Source organism: Aotus nancymaae, unplaced genomic scaffold, assembly GCF_030222135.1.
Source record: "Aotus nancymaae isolate 86718 unplaced genomic scaffold, 86718_ANA_hifiasm-v0.15.2.pri h1tg000030l, whole genome shotgun sequence".
Taxonomy (NCBI): domain Eukaryota; kingdom Metazoa; phylum Chordata; class Mammalia; order Primates; family Aotidae; genus Aotus; species Aotus nancymaae.
In genome coordinates, this window is record NW_026988443.1 from 38,004,793 (window position 1) to 38,022,014 (window position 17,222).

General features: G+C 42.9%; 1 protein-coding gene across 1 annotated transcript in view; it reads left to right on the forward strand.

The window, feature by feature from the left end:
• Positions 1–17,222, forward strand: part of CDH13 (cadherin 13) — a 1,193,479-nt gene that overhangs the window by 891,159 nt on the left and 285,098 nt on the right. The window lies entirely within an intron of this gene.

The window sequence follows — 17,222 nt, forward strand, 5'->3', positions numbered from 1 at the left end:
ACTCTTTTGTACTTCCTTTAATGTGCTCAGCGTCCAGCTCAGGAACTGGGTGGTTAGAACAGCTGCAGCATGCTTCCACTGGAAAGCGGTTTGCAGAGAGGCAATCTGAAGCTACAACTCTTAGATTAAGGCAAACTAATGACAGACCATTTCAAGACATGATGACATCTCAAAATGCCTGGGATCTGCATTTCTTTCACTTTTGTTTTAAGGGGTATCTCATTTGCTGTACCTTTCCGTAGGATAAAAGCTTGTTGAACATATTATTTAATTGAACACTTTGTAGTTCTAAAAGGCATGGTCAACCTTATTGGATATATGGCACTATGATGTCACATTCAGCAATGAAAGGGACTTCAAGGTATAGGATCATCTATTAGATTGGAGGTCAGCAAACTTTTTTTGTAAGAGTCAAATAGTACATCTTTTAGGCATTCTTGACCAACAGCCAAAATGGAGGATATTCTTGTCAGCAAAAGGAGTCAAACTCTATAAAATTTGAAGAAATTTATTATTTTTCTGAGCAAATATGAGTGACCATGGCCACCGACACAGCCCTCAGGAGACCCTGAGAGCATATGCCCAAGGTGGTCGGGCCACAAGTGAGTTTTATACGTTTTAGGGGATAGAAGACATTAATCAATACTTGTAAGATGCACAGTGGTTCAGTCTGGACAGGCGGGATATCTAGAGAGGGGTGTGTTTCCATGTTATCGGTTGATTCAAATGGTTTCTGTTTGGCCATTGGTTGAAAGAGTTTAAAGACCTAGAATCAGTAGAAAGGAAATATCTAGGTTAAGATAAGGAATTGTGGAGACTGAGGTTCTTATTATGTAGATGAAGCAGGTAGCAGGCTTCAGAGAGAATAGATGGTAAATGTTCCTTGTCAAACTTAACAAGATGCCGCACTCTTAGTTGATTCTCTCTTGGGTCAGGAAAAAGACCTGAGAAAGGGAAAAGGGATTTTCTACAGAATGCAGTGTTTTGTTTTTTTTTTCCCGTGAGAGACAGCTTTGCAGAACTATTTCAAGACACGGCAAAGAAACGTATTTGGGGCTAAAATATTTTGATTTCCTTCCTTATCTGTCATCTGATGTTATTGCCAGAGTCAGGCTGGAAAGTAAGCCACATTATATAGGGTTAAATGAAACCCCTTTGATGAGACTTTATGGTTTGTAGAGCATGACTCCCCAGATATCTTAGATAGGAATTTGGGCAAGTGAAGAAAAAGGTCAGAGTTTAGTCCTCATTATGTAGGTACTTATATAACCATTTAAAATATAACTGTTACAAACTATAAAAAGCATTTTAAAGCTCATGAGTCATTAAAGTGTAGACAGCAGGCTGGATTTGACCAACGGGCTGTAGTTGGCCAGCACTGGTCTATGAGATCATTGGCCAAATGCTCAAATAGCAGCAGTCTCATGTACTGACTGCAGCATGTGGTCATGTGTCTGGTGTCTGAGGTCCACTCTCAAAATATTAAATCACAACCATTAATCACCACCTTGAAGTTCGATTATAGGGACAGAAACTCATCATGGGTGATAGGTCTGATTTCACATTTTGACAGCACAGTTTATTTCCCCCACAATTAAGAAATAGACAACCTCAGACAGACATGTGGTAATTAAATCTAAGCTCAAAATTTGGTTACAGTAATTTTTAAAAACTAGTTCAATGTAAAAAAAGTAAAAGAAAAAGTGCCATCTAGACATTGATTAGATATTGGATGCAACCATCTTGGAATGGATATTTACGTTACGTTAGAGCCCTGATAGGTGAGAGGAGAAGGGCTAAGGGGAGCTGGAGATGGGAGCAGAAGATTTCCCACATGAGGGGCACTCCATGGAGCTGAGTCTTGGAGCCACATGGAATTGTTCACACCAGATGGACTGAGCTAAGGAGAACCAGAGGACTGGGCTCAGACTCTGTCTTTGTAGGCTCTGAAGGAGTCTCTGAGGGAAAACTGAGATTCTTCTAGAGTCTCCTGAAGACAAAAAGACACTCTGGACCGGACTTGGGACAGTTTCCTGAAGGTTTCTTAGACCTCTCATTGCCCTTTCGGTCATTCCTGACATTGAGAATGGGGCTGTGATAGCAAAGAAACTGAAATAATGTCACCATGTGTCTCGCCACATCAGCACGTGTCAGTCCCTGGAAAACATGATTTATTTGGCATTTGATTTTGATAGGAATCAAATGAGGTCAGTAAAGTGCCCTGGTTACACAGATGGAGACCTCAGTGTCACTAAGATTTAAACCCTATCAGCCCATCTCCAAAGCCTATGCATTTTTCTCCTACTATACAAATCAGTGATATTGATATTTATTTGCTTGGTACCTTGCAGAATAAATAGATTTTGAATTTCATTTTAACACAGAAAAGCAAAATACAGTGAAGTTTTGGTGGAACTTTTGTTCTGATCAGGACATGGGCTTCAGTGTCCCATTATCATATGGGCCAGGTGGGCTTTTTCCAGGTTGCTGAGCCCAGTTGGCTTCTGTAGTTGGGTTTTGAGAGCCTATGAAGAACAGGCTCTCTCCTGCCCTGGGGTGGAAACACAAATCAATGCAGGTCATTTGTTGAGTACTTTGGCAGTAAGAATCAAATGGCTTTTTAAAGTGCCCCTAGTGTTTTTTGATGCAGAAATCCCATGTAATCAAATATGTGTGCAAAGACCCAGCAACAAGGGTTTTTGTCGGCTCTTTGTTTAAAGAACCAAATGAAATGTCCAACCCTTGGGGAATTGTTCAATAAATTATGCTCTGTTCCTACATTGGTATTCCACTGAATCATGTGAAATAATGTGGCAAAATATTTAATAATGCAGAAAGATGTTCACCACGGATGAGCAGGTGGTTTGCAAAATATTCCATAAGCTGTGATACTTGTTTGTTTGTATATGTAGAGCGTCACGGTCCAAGGTGCAGAAGGATTTGTGTGATGTTTTAGGAGCGGTCCTGTTGGGACTATGGTTGATCTTAAGTTTCCCACAGTGCAGTGTCTAAGATGACCATCTTCAGATCCAGGTCGCTCGAGTCTGAACTGCAACTTCACCTTTCACCAGCTTTGTCACAGAGAAACGTCATTAGCTTGAACAACCAGCAGCCATAATTATGATTTGTATGTCATGAAACATTCTTCTCCCATCGTTGTTAATGCTCCTTGAGAATTCTCTTATCATAAGATAGAGAGCAAATCCCTTCTGGTTAAAACTGTGCCTTGGTTTCTTCAACTGAAAATCACAGTGATGCCTCTCTCAAAGGGTTGTCGTGAAGAGTCAATGAATTAGTGAAGCACATGATTAGGAGGGGAATAGCTGAGCATGAGCTTTTGCTGTTATCTGTATTTTCTAGTTTGGGTGCAATGTGACCACATGTTATTTTTGTAGTTAAAAAAAATTCTCTTAATCATTTTTTTTTTTTGAGATGAAGTCTCGCTCTTGTCACTCAGGCTGGAGTGCAATAGTGCAATCTCGGCTCACTGCAACCTCCGCCTCCTGGATTCAAGCGATTCTTCCACCTCAGCCTCTTGAGTAGCTGAGATTATAGGTACCTGCCATCATGCCCGGCTAATTTTGTTTTTAAATTTTGTAGAGATGGGTTTTCACCATGTTGGCGAGGCTGGTCTCAAACTCCTGATCTCAGGTGATCTGCTGGTCTTGGTTTCCCAAAGTGCTGGGATTACAGGTGTGAGCCACTGCACCCAGCCCCCTATTTAGTATATTTTTAATGGTGCAGGCAGAATGATCTTTTCTCCAAACCCTGGAATCGTGTCACTCCCTTCAAAGTCTTCTGGGGCTCCCCGTTGCCTCTAGAATATAAAGCAGAGTCTAATTCTGATGTGGTCCAGCCCTGCTGCCTCTCTTCACTCTGTCTCATTCCACGCTCCCATCCCACTCTAGTCCACTCTGGCCTCCCTGAACATGCCACGTCCTCTCTGCCTGATCACAAGGTCTTTGTTCATACTGTTCTCTCTGCCCAAGGTAATTTTCCCTGCACTTCGCGTCTTAGTCCAGATGACCCATAGAGAAAGCACACCCAGCCTAGACACTGGTTTCTATATGAGCCAGTTTATTTGGTGACCAAACAGAAGAAGTTGTATCAGGAATCATGGTCTCCGTTAATATTGCTAAGATTGCAGGCAAAGCATTCCAAATGTTTTCAAAGCTGTGTTAAGGTAAATCTTGTGAAAGCATCTGCATTTGAAACAATAAGCATTCTCGTTTCTTTAAGTGACACAGCCACAGCAATGGCTTTCCTTGGCTAAACACGATCATCACAGACACGCTGACCAGCTGCTTAACTTTGCTTTCACAAATTCCAACAGGCAGCTTAATAGACATTTTGTGGTTGTGTGTTTCTAGGACAGCCATGGGAAATAAATTTATTTCTACCTTTTTGAAGAACAGCCATAGAAATGACCATTGGAATTCAATGAATGGCATCTCTGCTTATGGACCTTAAAACTGGAAACCAAATTAAATTCCTTTAGATATTTTCTCTCCTATGTCTCCTAAATTGTTGTGTGGGCTGATTTTTCCCCATGGAAGACTCTCAGAGTACTAAATTCGAGTTTTCTGTCTCCTGGGCTCTAGCATTCTGGAATAAGCAAGAGTCAGGAGACTTCTCCATTCTTACTTCTTCTACATGTTAGAATATCTAATATGTGCGAGAAAGTTTATGTGTTGCTCGGTATTGGACAGCCACAATATGAACAGTTACAGCATTTTTTTATCCAGGTATTACGTTAGGTCCATAGCACTCACAGGAGCTCTGTAAGTGCCTCTATTCTACTAGGAGGGCTATGGAGTTCCGAAGGGCTGACCTGCCTTGCCTGTCACCCACTGGAGAACCAGGGTGCTGGATTTGACTCCATACCCGCTGCTCTATCCACTCCCTTGGGCCGCTAAAGAAAGGCATGAGCCATATTGATGGAAAAATCTTGACAGACATCTAAAGGACAACTTTATATTTTATCAGACTCACTTCAGGGATTCCTGTGTTCATTGCTGTGAGACTTTTCACACATTTGAGAAGCTCGATTCAGTTTCCCTCAGCTCTTCCATTAGAAAGCCCATGTGGCAGAGTGGCTCAGAGCATGGGGAATTCACAGAGCTGTGAATCTGAGCTCTGCATCTTATTAGTTGTGTGGCCTTGGGCAAGTCACCTCACCTTCCTGAGCCTTGGTTTCTTTAGCTGTAAAATGGAACTCAGAGCATGGCTTGTGTGGAAGATGGAATAATGCCTCCTCCCCATCAAAGAAGTCCTCATCCTAATCCCCAGAACTTGTAAACAGGTTACCTTACAGGGCAAATGGGACTTTGTAGAAGTGATTAAGTCAACTATTTGAGATTTGAAGATTATTCTGAATTATCCAACAGCGCCTGATATAATCACCGGGTCTTAATAAGGGGGAGGTGGGAATGGCTGAGTTGGAGATTTAAAGATGCTGGACTGCTGGCTTTGAAGATGGCACAAGGGCCTGTTATGGAAGGACTGTAGACAGAACTTCTGGCCACTAAAAGGGGTAAAAAAAGGCAAGGAGAGAAATTCAGAAGGATTGCAGCTCTGCCCACACCCTGATTTTAGCCCACTGAGACCCACTTTGGGCTCCTGTCCTCTTGAACTGTAAGAGAATGATATTAAGTGGTTTTTAAGTCACTAAGGACATGGTAATTTGTTACAGCAGCAACAGGAAATGGATGCAAACTTCTTTACATGGCTTGGGGGCTTGAAAGAGATGACGGGTGTGTAAAATACAGTAGCTTTTGGCCTTGAAAGATACGATGGGTGAAATACATTAGCTTTTGGGGACTTGAAGGAGATGACATGTGAAATACATTAACTTTTGGCCATGAAATACGTTAGCTTCATGGCCATTCGCATTGGCCATGAAAAGCTCTTGACTAATAGTAGCTGGTGTTACCAATAATAAAATAAATCATGAGACTTGAGATGACACAGGAGTGTTCTAACAGAGGTAGAGTCCACTCGACCAGCTCTTTCTTAGGCACCTCCTTCAACGGTGGGGCCTCCATGGAAGACTGGGTGGCTGCCATCCCACCCAACGAGCCTGCTAGAGTTGGTAAAAGGGCATGAGAGTGTTCCTCTCAGAGGGTAGCCTTCCACTGGCCCTCACAAGAGCACAGTGGAGCCCCCTGGTTCTGCTTCAGTTATATAAACCCAGCCTTACAAAGGTTACACAGGGAGTGGGGCTCCTTGCCTCCTGGATCTGTACCCTGTAGGTACTCAATACACATTGGTGAGAATGTTCACATCATCAGCTAAGCAAGGGGTATAAAGTGAGGCCTTGAATCATTCAGGTAAATGCAGTAGTGTTGGGAAACTAAGAATTGGTGAATTGCACCCTTACTTCCCCTCCCAAATTAGAACCCCTAAGAAATATAGGACAACTAGAGACTAAACTGTAGGTTTCATTACCAGGGAAGCTGATTAGGAAGGTCTTGAGTTTGTAACCAAATAAATTTGCTTATACTTTTACCTAAATTAGAGAGATTTGGGTGTGATGGGATAACAACAGCCCACATCTACCTGGGTGGAGTCCATCTGAGGATGCCTCTGCCCAGCAGGAGGGGCCATGAGAAGGAGGCGGGAGGGGGAGGAGAAACAGAGGGAAAGGAGGAAGGGAGACCTAGCTAGGGAGATGCTACACACCAAAGAGATACCTCCTTTCCTTTTCCCGGGGTGGAGTGGAGGTAAAGGGAAGGGGCAGGGAGGCCCCTAGCCCACAACCCACTTTTGTACAATAGGAAAAGATGCCTGTCCAGTGATGATGAGCTTTCTTCCAAATGTTTGTTGGCTGCACAAGTGTCTTCTTTTGAGAAGTGTCTGTTGATATTCTTTGCCCACTTTTTGATGGGGTTGTTTGTTTTTTTCCTTGTAAATTTGTTTATGTTCCTTGTAGATTCTGGATGTTAGACCTTTGTCAGATCCAAATGTTTGTAGGCTGCACAAGTGTCTTCTTTTGAGAAGTGTCTGTTGATATTCTTTGCCCACTTTTTGATGGGGTTGTTTGCTTTTTTCCTTGTAAATTTGTTTATGTTCCTTGTAGATTCTGAATGTTAGACCTTTGTCAGATGGGTAGATTGCAAAAATTTTCTCCCATTCTGTAGGTTGCCTGTTTGCTCTGATGATAGTTGCTTTTGCTGTGCAGAAGCTCTTTCGTTTAAGTAGATACCATTTGTCTAATTTGGCTTTTGTTGCAATTGCTTTTGGTGTTTCAGTTGGTGGGGGCCAAGGGGAGGGAGAGAATTAGGACAAACACCTAATGCATGCTTAAAACCTAGATGTTGGGTTGATAGGTGCAGCAAACCACCATGGCACGTGTATACGTATTTAACAAACCTGCATGTTCTGCACATGTTTCCCAGAACTTAAAGTAAAATTTAAAAAAAGAAAAGAAAATATGCCTGTTCCTCTGAATGGTTGTAGCCCATGCCAGGTGCAAGGCTTGGTGAGTGGAACAGGCTGGATTTTAATCCTCAGGTCCCTGCACCCTTGGTGAAGCACAGAGCACTGGAGAAGAGTGTTCACAACCTCCAGCCCCTCCACAGAAAAGCCTTAATTTGAAAGGACAGAGGTTCCAACCTAACCCTTACTTCTCTTCTAAAGATCTGCTGTTCATGAAGTATTTTGGAGGAATTTCTTGAGCCCAGAGCATAACAACTTTCCTGTGAAAGAGAGGGCAAAGGGTTAATGCTGCCAGAAGACACTCAACCTCTCAGACGCCCTACCACTGGGTGGGCAATGGGGCACAGCTGAGGCTTTGCTGACAACTTCTTTTGCTGTGAGGGTGGAGAGCAGCCTGGATTTTTATGACCTGGACTTCACATTTTGGGGTTCTGGCAAGATGGGACCCACTCCAGGTGCTGTGCCCATTCTCAGTGCCAGTGGGATTGATACGGGGTCAGGGCAGGTGGCAGAATATAGCAGCCTTATCCTCAACACCAGACACCCAGATACAGCAGCTCAGGCCCTGACAGCAACTGGTGTTAGGGCAGATAATGAGATTACCTGGTCTCTGCTGGGTGACAAGAGTAGTGGCTTCAAAGCTTTTTTTTTTTTTTTTAAATAACATTTGTTTACAGTTGTGTTTTTTAAAGTAGAAAATATATTCGTTCAAGCAAGCAATTAGTGTCTGCCAAATAAGTCTCATGGTGACATGTCAGTGTAATTATTTTTTAAAGTCTGCCTTAAATAAAGCATCAAAATTTCTTGCTTTAAATCTCCTTTCTCTGTGAAAATGGTTAAGGGGAGTGAAAGGAGAGGATGGGAAGGGTCTGAGAGCATTGATGCCTCATCATAGTCACCCAACTGTGGCACCACCTCTGTCTTTGCCTCTCACTCTCATACAAAGGACATGCAGAGAAAATGTGATTTTACCCATCCTCAAATTCTGGTTTGGGACTTGAATTTGGTGTTCTTATTTCCACATTAAGGTAAAATGTAGCCTCCAGATCCCAGGCTTCCCCTCCCATTGCACCCAGAAGAAACAATAATTGTTTTCCCAGTTCTAACCATCATGATGCCTAGCAGGTGTTAGCCTACAATGAAGGATAATTCCATCTATCCCCACCTTAGCTTATGCTGGATAACACTAGGACTCAGAAGTGCTTTGCTCTTGACCTTGAAAAGCCAGTGGAAACCCATGCAGATTTCTCACCCAGGAACCTCCCAGCCAGCCTAAAAATGAATTCATGGGAACCAGCCTACCTGTGAGCTCCGAAAGGAACATATTTTCTAAACTCTGCCAAAAGAGCACAGCTCTTGTAAGGCTGATGAGCTTTGTGGTAAACTCTTAGCCCAGTTTAAAGAGATCCAGGAAGCCGATCGTGAGCTGCAGATGTGATGCGATTATTAAAGGTAGCCTCCCTTGCCAGCATTGCAGATACATCAGCATACTCCTTCCTTCAACATTCCGTAACATGGTAGTAGTATTCATTACCCCGGGAGAAGCTGAGAATCAGACGGAGCATTTGCTTTCCAAGTTCACACATTCAGGGAATGGGGAGAAGTGGAATTCACACCCAGGTCAGTGTGAGACTGAAGAGGCTGTCATAATGGTTTGCTGTTCCACTCATGGCAAACAGGATTTGAAGTTGTTCCAGACCAGGCAGACCATCAGGCTATGCAGGAATAAAAAGTCAAAGGGGAGGGAAGAAGATGCTGTCTTCATCAGGGCCTGAAGCAAGTTCCGGTCAGAGTGAAGAGTGTAGACAAGCTCCTCCTCTGTATCTTCTCAAAGATGTGGAGTCAGTGATCTCTCTTGGGGGTGGGGAGTGGGTATTTGCTGGGAAAGAGACTTATTGCTGGGAATCCAGTTCTGCTAGGAATGCTCCTGGCTCTTACGTTCAGATCCCAGCAGATGACAGGGAGAAGAGACTGGCAGATGCAGCGGCTTCCTTTATGCAAGCTCACTGATCCAAACTACAGTCTGACCTATGCTTTCTGGCTTTATATCCTACCACTGTGTTCCTAGCTCACCCTCGTTCCAATGGCAGCAGCATTTTCCCTTCCCTCAAAGATAATGCACTTCTTACTTTTGCGTATTATGGTAGCCAGCCCCCAAGAGGGCTCCCAGTGATTCCCACCTCATGGCATCCATGCTCTTGAGTAGTCCCCTCCCACATCAAATTGGAATGAATTGTGTAACCAAAGACACAGCAGAAAATGACTTCGTATGAATTCTGAGCCTTGTCTGTTCTTGTTCTTTCTTGCTACGGGCAAAGTGAAATGCCATGTTGTAGGGAAGCTCAAGTAGCTTGATGGAGAAATCCACATGGCAAGGAATTGAGGCCACCTACTAACAGCCAGCATCAGTTCTTCAGCAGTGTGTGTGAGGCACCTTGGAAGCAGACCTTCCAGCCCCCATCAAGCCTTTAGATAACTATAGCGTCAGCAGCATCCTGACTGAACCACACAGCTGAGCAGCCTCCATGTCTTCAACCCAGAAACACTGTGTGTAATCAGAAATGTGTATAGTTGCTTTGAAGCACTAATTTTGGGGTAATTTTATTCAGCAGTTGATAACTAATACACATATTCTGTTTCATCAGCTAAAATTGCTGCTCATTTCTCTGTTACCCTCCAAAGCTGGTGTGAATCCTCTGTGGACTTTTTCTGATCTTCTTTGCATGAATCAATCCCTCTTTCTTCATATTCTCATACAAATTGTTTAGTATTCTATTAATGCAGCTATCACAAAGAAAAGCAATATTTTTATTGTAGTCTGTCTCTTCTGTCAGTTTAGGCTTCTTGAGAAAGTTTACAATGTATGTGTCCTTCAAAGAGGTATTGTTACCATTAGGGGCTCAGAAGATGGGTGAATGAATGAAGAGTGTGTGTTAGAACCTGGGGAAATTTAAACCAAATACATTTAAAGCCAGTGATATTTTCAAAGCATATTTGGCTAGAAAGACGAAATTATTTAAAGGGGTTTAGAAGCAGTATTAACTGGTCCATAGTCTGTATCCCACTCTTAACAATAGAATAATGATAATTGGTTGCTACTTTGGAAACAAATTAGAGAGCCAAGGAAACATTTCCAAAGGCAATTGGAATACTTAACTGAGCTAGACTGTTAATATCTAATGCCAGCCTGCCTGTGGGCATTGCACCCTGAATTGCCTGATCTTGTCTAATGGCACATGCACAGACATCCTTGGTTTAAAATAAAAATTGTCCTATCACTTAATTTAAAAATGTTTTGCTTAGTAAAAAATTTACAAAACACATCTAATGAATGTGGAGTCTGCCAAATCATGTCAACCATTTCCTTCTCCTGTCCCCAGTTCAATAACTGATTCACTGGGGACTCTGGAGGAGAGCAGTGAGAAGACAGGGTAAAAAATTAGAAGTAGGTTGTGCATCCCCCCATGACTGCCTCTGCAGTGTGGTCCATGCATCTGCCCTATGATGCTTGGGTTGGGTAATAGAGCAGTGACTGTTAACGGCTCACCCAAATCCCCAGGAACCTACCACTCCCATACAGGCTGTTGGCTTCTTAATCCCTGCAGCTGCCTGCCTGGACTTTCCTCTGACCCTAGAAGTCTTACTGCCCAGGGAACAGCCATCAGCCTTTGAGTGGGAAGAGCTGGTGGATTACCATCCCTTTTTCACCCTTTGAATAGAAAAACTTTGAGATGTCTTCTCCTCAGTCTCCCAGATGACCCCAGTGGGTTTAAGCACAAGTTTCCCACAGTGATAACCTGCCCATTGCCACCTGTGTATTGGCTCTTACATATTCTGTCTCACTTCTCTTTCTCCCTCACTTACACTTTTTAAGCTTATGTCCTGAATAAGGTGTTTGCACTCAAATCTTTGTCTCAAGTCTACTTCTGGGAGAACAAAATGAAGGCAGGAAGCTAGTTGGATCTGTGATTCTCTCTTGTCTTCTACATTTTAGATGTCTTGTAACAGGCATAAGATACCATGTAGGGCTGAGATGTAATGACCATCTGATCTGTTTGTACTTTGTCATGATGCCAATGAGTACCTGGAGTTGAGAGTTTATGCCTAAGTGTGTATGTGCCATCATAGCTCTGTGTGCACGAGTGCCTGTGAGGTCTATGTAGCATGTACACATCACAGAAACCTCTGTCCTCCTTTCTCATGCCCCTATTTGAGGCCAAGATTCCATAATCCCTCCACTCAGCCCCCTTCTTCCCCAACCCCCAGGAACTTCCTATACTTAGGGTCACCCTTTCTTATCTTGGAATTTCAAAGAACTAAGAGCTGATGCCACCTTGATGATACTCACACAGTGCAGCAGGGTGGTAGTCATGGAGATGACTCTTTACAGCAGGATGATGTGTGGGACATGCCATGGCCAGGGAAGTCACTTTGTCTCAGGGGATCAGGAAGATGCCCAGGTATAGGATAACTTGGTCAAAAGACTTTTGAGCACTGATCTGCAAACTTCCTCTGTAAAGGGCCAGAGAGTAAGTATTTTAGGCTTTGTAGGCCATATGGTGGCTGCTGCAACTATGCAACTTTACTTTTGTAGCCCAAAAGCAACCATAGATACCACATAAATGAATGAGTCTGGCTGTGTTCCAATAAAACTTTATTTACAAAAGCAGATGGTGGGCCAGATTTGTCCCATGAGCTATGGTTTGCTGACCTCTGATTTAAAGAGTGTGAAGATGATTTCTGGAAAGAGAGAGAGGAAGACTATTTCTAGCAGAGGGAAGAAAACACACAAAGGCAAATAGTAGGTGACCAGACAGAATAAGATAAACTTGATTTACCAAAAATCCTCTTTGGCGGTAGTAAATAATACTGATATCGAAGCAAAGTTTTATTAAAGATATTACGAGTGAAGCATTGGGCTAAATATTTTTTGTGAATTCTCATGTAATTATTACTCTCTCTCTGAGTTTGGACGACCTTGTTTTCTTCATGGCACACAGGAGGAGTAAGCTAAGCTAGAGAGGGCAGATAACTGGCTCAGTGTCACACAGCTACCAGCTGGCCAGGTGGCAGTTCCCAGGACAGAGGATTGGGAGCATGGTGTAACCAGTGTATCTCCTTTGTGTTTATCATTAGCCCTATTTTAATGAACTTTTCAGAAGTGTTTTTGCTTGTGTTTTACAAGTGGGATGTGATTTCTTGACTCTGCCCAGTAGCCCTGGGAATGGATTGCTGAAATGTGTCTGATGGCTTTTTCTCCTGAGGCCATTTTGTAAGAAATAAAAGCAAAACAGTGAGATATTTAAATTCTTGAGGGATATTATTTTCAAATAGATGAAGTGAAGAACATTTTTTTATTCACATTAGAAGTGATAGTTGGATGTGTGTAATTTTTTGCTCTCCGAGATGGAGAGAGAACACTGCACAGATCTTGGAACGTAAAATATGAATTTAGATGACATTTTGAGAAAGCTGATAAACACCACCATTCCACAATTGGACTTAACTTGCCTGTGAAAATCCTTCTGCAGTCCACGAAATGATAGAGATAAGTGGACTACATCTAATGGAATATTAAAAATAAACAACATACCAATGAAAGAATGATTTTCTTCTGCAAAGTTTTCATTTCTCAAAATGCTATCAGGAAATGAGAAGTATCTTGACAGCTAACAGTAACTCTTGGAATAAGGAAATGTTAAAAGAGAAGGGCTGCAGTAGTTGTGAAATCCTACCTGGAATTTACCCCTGGACAGGAGACCCAGGGGACAAGATTCAAAGCTGATATTCTCAACACCAATGTTTCATCTCCAGCGGACCACGAGGTCCTTGTTCACTTTTGGATGGAGCCAAAGTATCTAACCCAAATGGGATTTGGGTTTCTTTCACCACCCACCTGTGCAGATAATTAGTTTGAAAAAGTATGTGTTAGAGAAAAATAAATGCAGAGAACTAAGTGAGAACAGTTACACGTACTAAAGGGAACTTCACATGTACTAGAGGTCTTTCAGAAAATCAATAATGTAGGTCAGTGCATTTCAGTGTTTGGAATTTCACACAAAATTTGGCCTCAAAAACTTTGGACTGAGAGAAGGCTGCCATGCCTATTTTGTCTTGTAAGGACATCTAAAGAAGAACTCCCCAATTGGTATTACTGTCTTCCCACACACACACACGCAAAAGAATGGTGGCTCACGCCTGTAATCCCAGCACTTTGGGAGGCAGATGTGGGCAGATCACCTGGGGTCAGGAGTTTGAGACCAGCCTGGCCAACATGACAAAACCCCATCTCTACTAAAAATACAAAATTTAGCCAGGTGTGATGGTGGTGCCTGTAATCCCAGCTACTTGGGAGGCTGTGGCAGGAAAATTGCTTGAACCCAGGAGGCAGAGGTTGCCATGAGCTGAGATTGTACCATTGCATTCCTGGGTGACAGAGTGAGACTCCATCTCAAAAAAATAAAAAAAAGAATGGAAGACTGGTTCATACATTCACTCACACTCACATACTCACACATACACCTACACATAGAGTCACACATTCTCATAGAAGCAAATGAGTTATAATCTCAGAGTGAACAAAATTGAGTAAATTTAACCATATGAACACATTTATTATGCTTATCTAGCTAAAGAGCAGTAAAAATTCTGATATGGGCATTGCACAGGTTACTGTAAGATTCTAAGAAGAAGAAAAAAGTACAGTTATCATAGAAATCCTGTTGAAGAATGAAATCCCAGTCTAAAAATGGAAGGGGCAAAGGTAGGATACTTAGAATGCTAACAATGAGAATCTGAATACTTAATGAGATATAAGCCTAATGCCCAAGGTAGATATGGACTCAGGCTTTGGGATCCATCCCTTCCTAGCTTTGAGGCCAGGGCAAGTTATTTAAGCTCTCATGCCCTCAAAGGGGGCTCGTAAAAGCAACCACTGCACGGGGCTTTTGCCCGGTGAGTAGTTCTGGCACATGGCTAGTCCTTGGTAAGTGTCAGCTAGTAGCACTGGAAACTAGTTTTTAAAAAATAATAAAGAAAGTACATGGGGAAGGACTACATTTCACATGAACTCTCACAGGGACACTGATCTAGACCAGTGTGGACCAGAAGCAGCCACATCCCCTGCTATCCTGTTAGTAAAATAAATTCTTAGGCCTCCCCCAGATGTCCTGAATTGGAACCTTGGGAGGTGGCACCCCACAACCTGTGTTTTCAACAAACCCTCTAGATGATGTCAAGCCACACTAAAATTTGAGAACCTCTGATCAAGCCCAGCAAGCTTTTTAACCCTGGTCCTGGGAAGTCAGCTAAATACAGAAAATATTTCATAGATTGGGAAGAAATAGAAGAAGAAAAAAGCATAAGTGTCTTTGGGTTGAACCTCATTTTAAGCCCCAGAATTATGCTTGTAAAACAATTCAAGAATTATGCTTGAGCCTGCAATGCCTGCCAGTCCCATGAGAAAATAGATTTTGAAACAAAATAAGTTGAGGTTGGATTTGCTTTTCTTCCAAGCTTCAATGCATCAAGCAAAGATCAGTGTTCACATCTGAATATGATGCTGCTCACACAGCCCCTGAATCAGTCCCTGACCCCATCCCTGACCACACATTGATGAACAGAGAGGCAGGCACCTTGGAATTTGAAATGGCATTTTCTCCAAAATATTAGGACATCCTTAGATACCTTGATCAATGGTGATTGTGGGCCTGGAAAACTCCAAAAAGCACAAACTTCTCCTGTGTCAGTATTAGTTTGTTCTCGTGCTGCTAATAAACACATACCTGAGACTGAGTGATTTATAAAGGAAAGAGGTTAAATTGACTCACACACAGTTCACTGTGGCTGGGAATACCTCAGGAAACTTACAATCATGGCAGAAGAGGAAGCAAACACGTCTTTCTTCACACAGTGCCAGCAAGGAGAAGTGCGGAGCAAAGGGCAGGGAAATCCCCTTATAGAACCGTCAGATCTTTTGAGAACTCATTCACTATCATGAGAACAGCACGAGGGTAACTGCCCCCGTGATCCAATTACCTCTCACCAAGTCCCTCCCACAACATGTGGGGATTACAGCAACTGCAACTCAAGATGAGATTTGGGTGAGAACACAGCCAAACCATGTCAGTTGGGTTCAAACACAAACACAACCATGAGTCAGGCTGCATATCACCTTTTTTGCCAGCCTCCCTCTAGTCCCTAGGTAGCTGACAAAAATATAGGCAAAAATTACAGAGAATGAAGGACAGAAAAGATAAGGGGATATATTGGGAGCAAAGTTTGCCTCATCTGTCCAGTAGGGACTGTCTTGGAGCTTAAAAGTTCATCATCAGGAGCTGAAAGCATTGAGACTAGAATAAAAATATCTTGTGTGCCTCGTAGAAATACAGCGTGGACTTAGGGTCCCTTGTTAATTAAAGCCAATGTGTATTGTACTCTCACAATGAGAAAGGCCCTGACGTTTGTTCTCTATATTTATTTACATGCACTTAATCCTCACAACTACTCCATGCAATAAATGCCATTATCACTTTCTGTAGTAGGTTAAGTAGGCTCCTTCCCAAATTCATGTCCACCCAGAACCTCAGAATGTGTCTTTTCAGATGTAACTAGTTAAGACAAAGTTATGCTGGACTAGGGTAGGCCCTCTGTCCTGTATTCCTTGGGGGTATCCTTATAAGAAGAGGAGGAGGGCCAGATGCAGTGGCTCATGCCTGTAATCCCAGCACTTTGGGAGTCCAAGGCGGGCAGATCACCTGAGATCAGGAGTTCAAGACCAGCCTGGCCAATATGGTGAAACCGCATCTCTACTAAAAGTACAAAAAATTAGCTGGGTGCGGTGGTGCTTACCTGTAGTCCCAGCTACTCAGGAGACTGAGGCATGAGAATCACTCGAACCTGGGAGGTGAAGGTTGCAGTGAGCCGAGATCATGCCACTGCACTCCAGCCTTGGCAACAGAGTGAGACTCTGTCTCAAAAAAAAGGGAGAGGAGAGAGGAGAGCCACACAGAAGACCCAGGGGAGGAGGCCAAATAAAGTCAGAGGCAGAGATTGGGGTGATGAGTCTATAAACCAAGCAATACCAAGGGTCATCAGCAAACCACTATACGCTAGGAGAAAGGCAGGGAAACTTCCAGAAGGAAGGAATCTTGTAGATATCTTTATTTTGCACTTTTGGCATCCAGGATTATTAGAGTAAATTTCTGTTGTTTTGAGCCCGTCTGTTTTATGACGTGTCTTTATCACAGCTCCTGGACTGAAATGCCCCTGTTTATTGATGCCAACATGGAGAATGAAAGATGTTGTCTTACCCAGGTGCACACAGCCAGCTTGTGGTTCAGAGTTAGAGGCAGCTTTCGGGGTAGGAATCTAGGACCTGCTCTTATCATGTTTTGCTGTGTCGTAGGTCAGCTGGGTTCAAGTTCTGGGGAAGTCATTTCACATTTCTGAGCTCTCTTTTCTCCTCTGGAGATGTAAGAACTCTGTACGTGAGGACTCATGCCTCAGCTGGGTGGTGGGATTGGATTCCTTTTAAGGTCTCTCCTAACCAACCCTCAGCCTCTTTGATTAGAATTCTGGAAGCTTTGAAACCACCACTACAAAATTCATTTGCACTCCGTTTCTCTTTTAAGCATTGCACTTCTCTCCTCAGTAACTGAGGAGTTACTGTTGTTTTATGGACTCAGGAAGAGTTAACAAGCAATAATAAATAGTCAAGACTGCTTTTCATTTCCGACGTCTGCATGTGTTCAGTCTCTTCCGTGACACAATTGAAGGAACTTCTG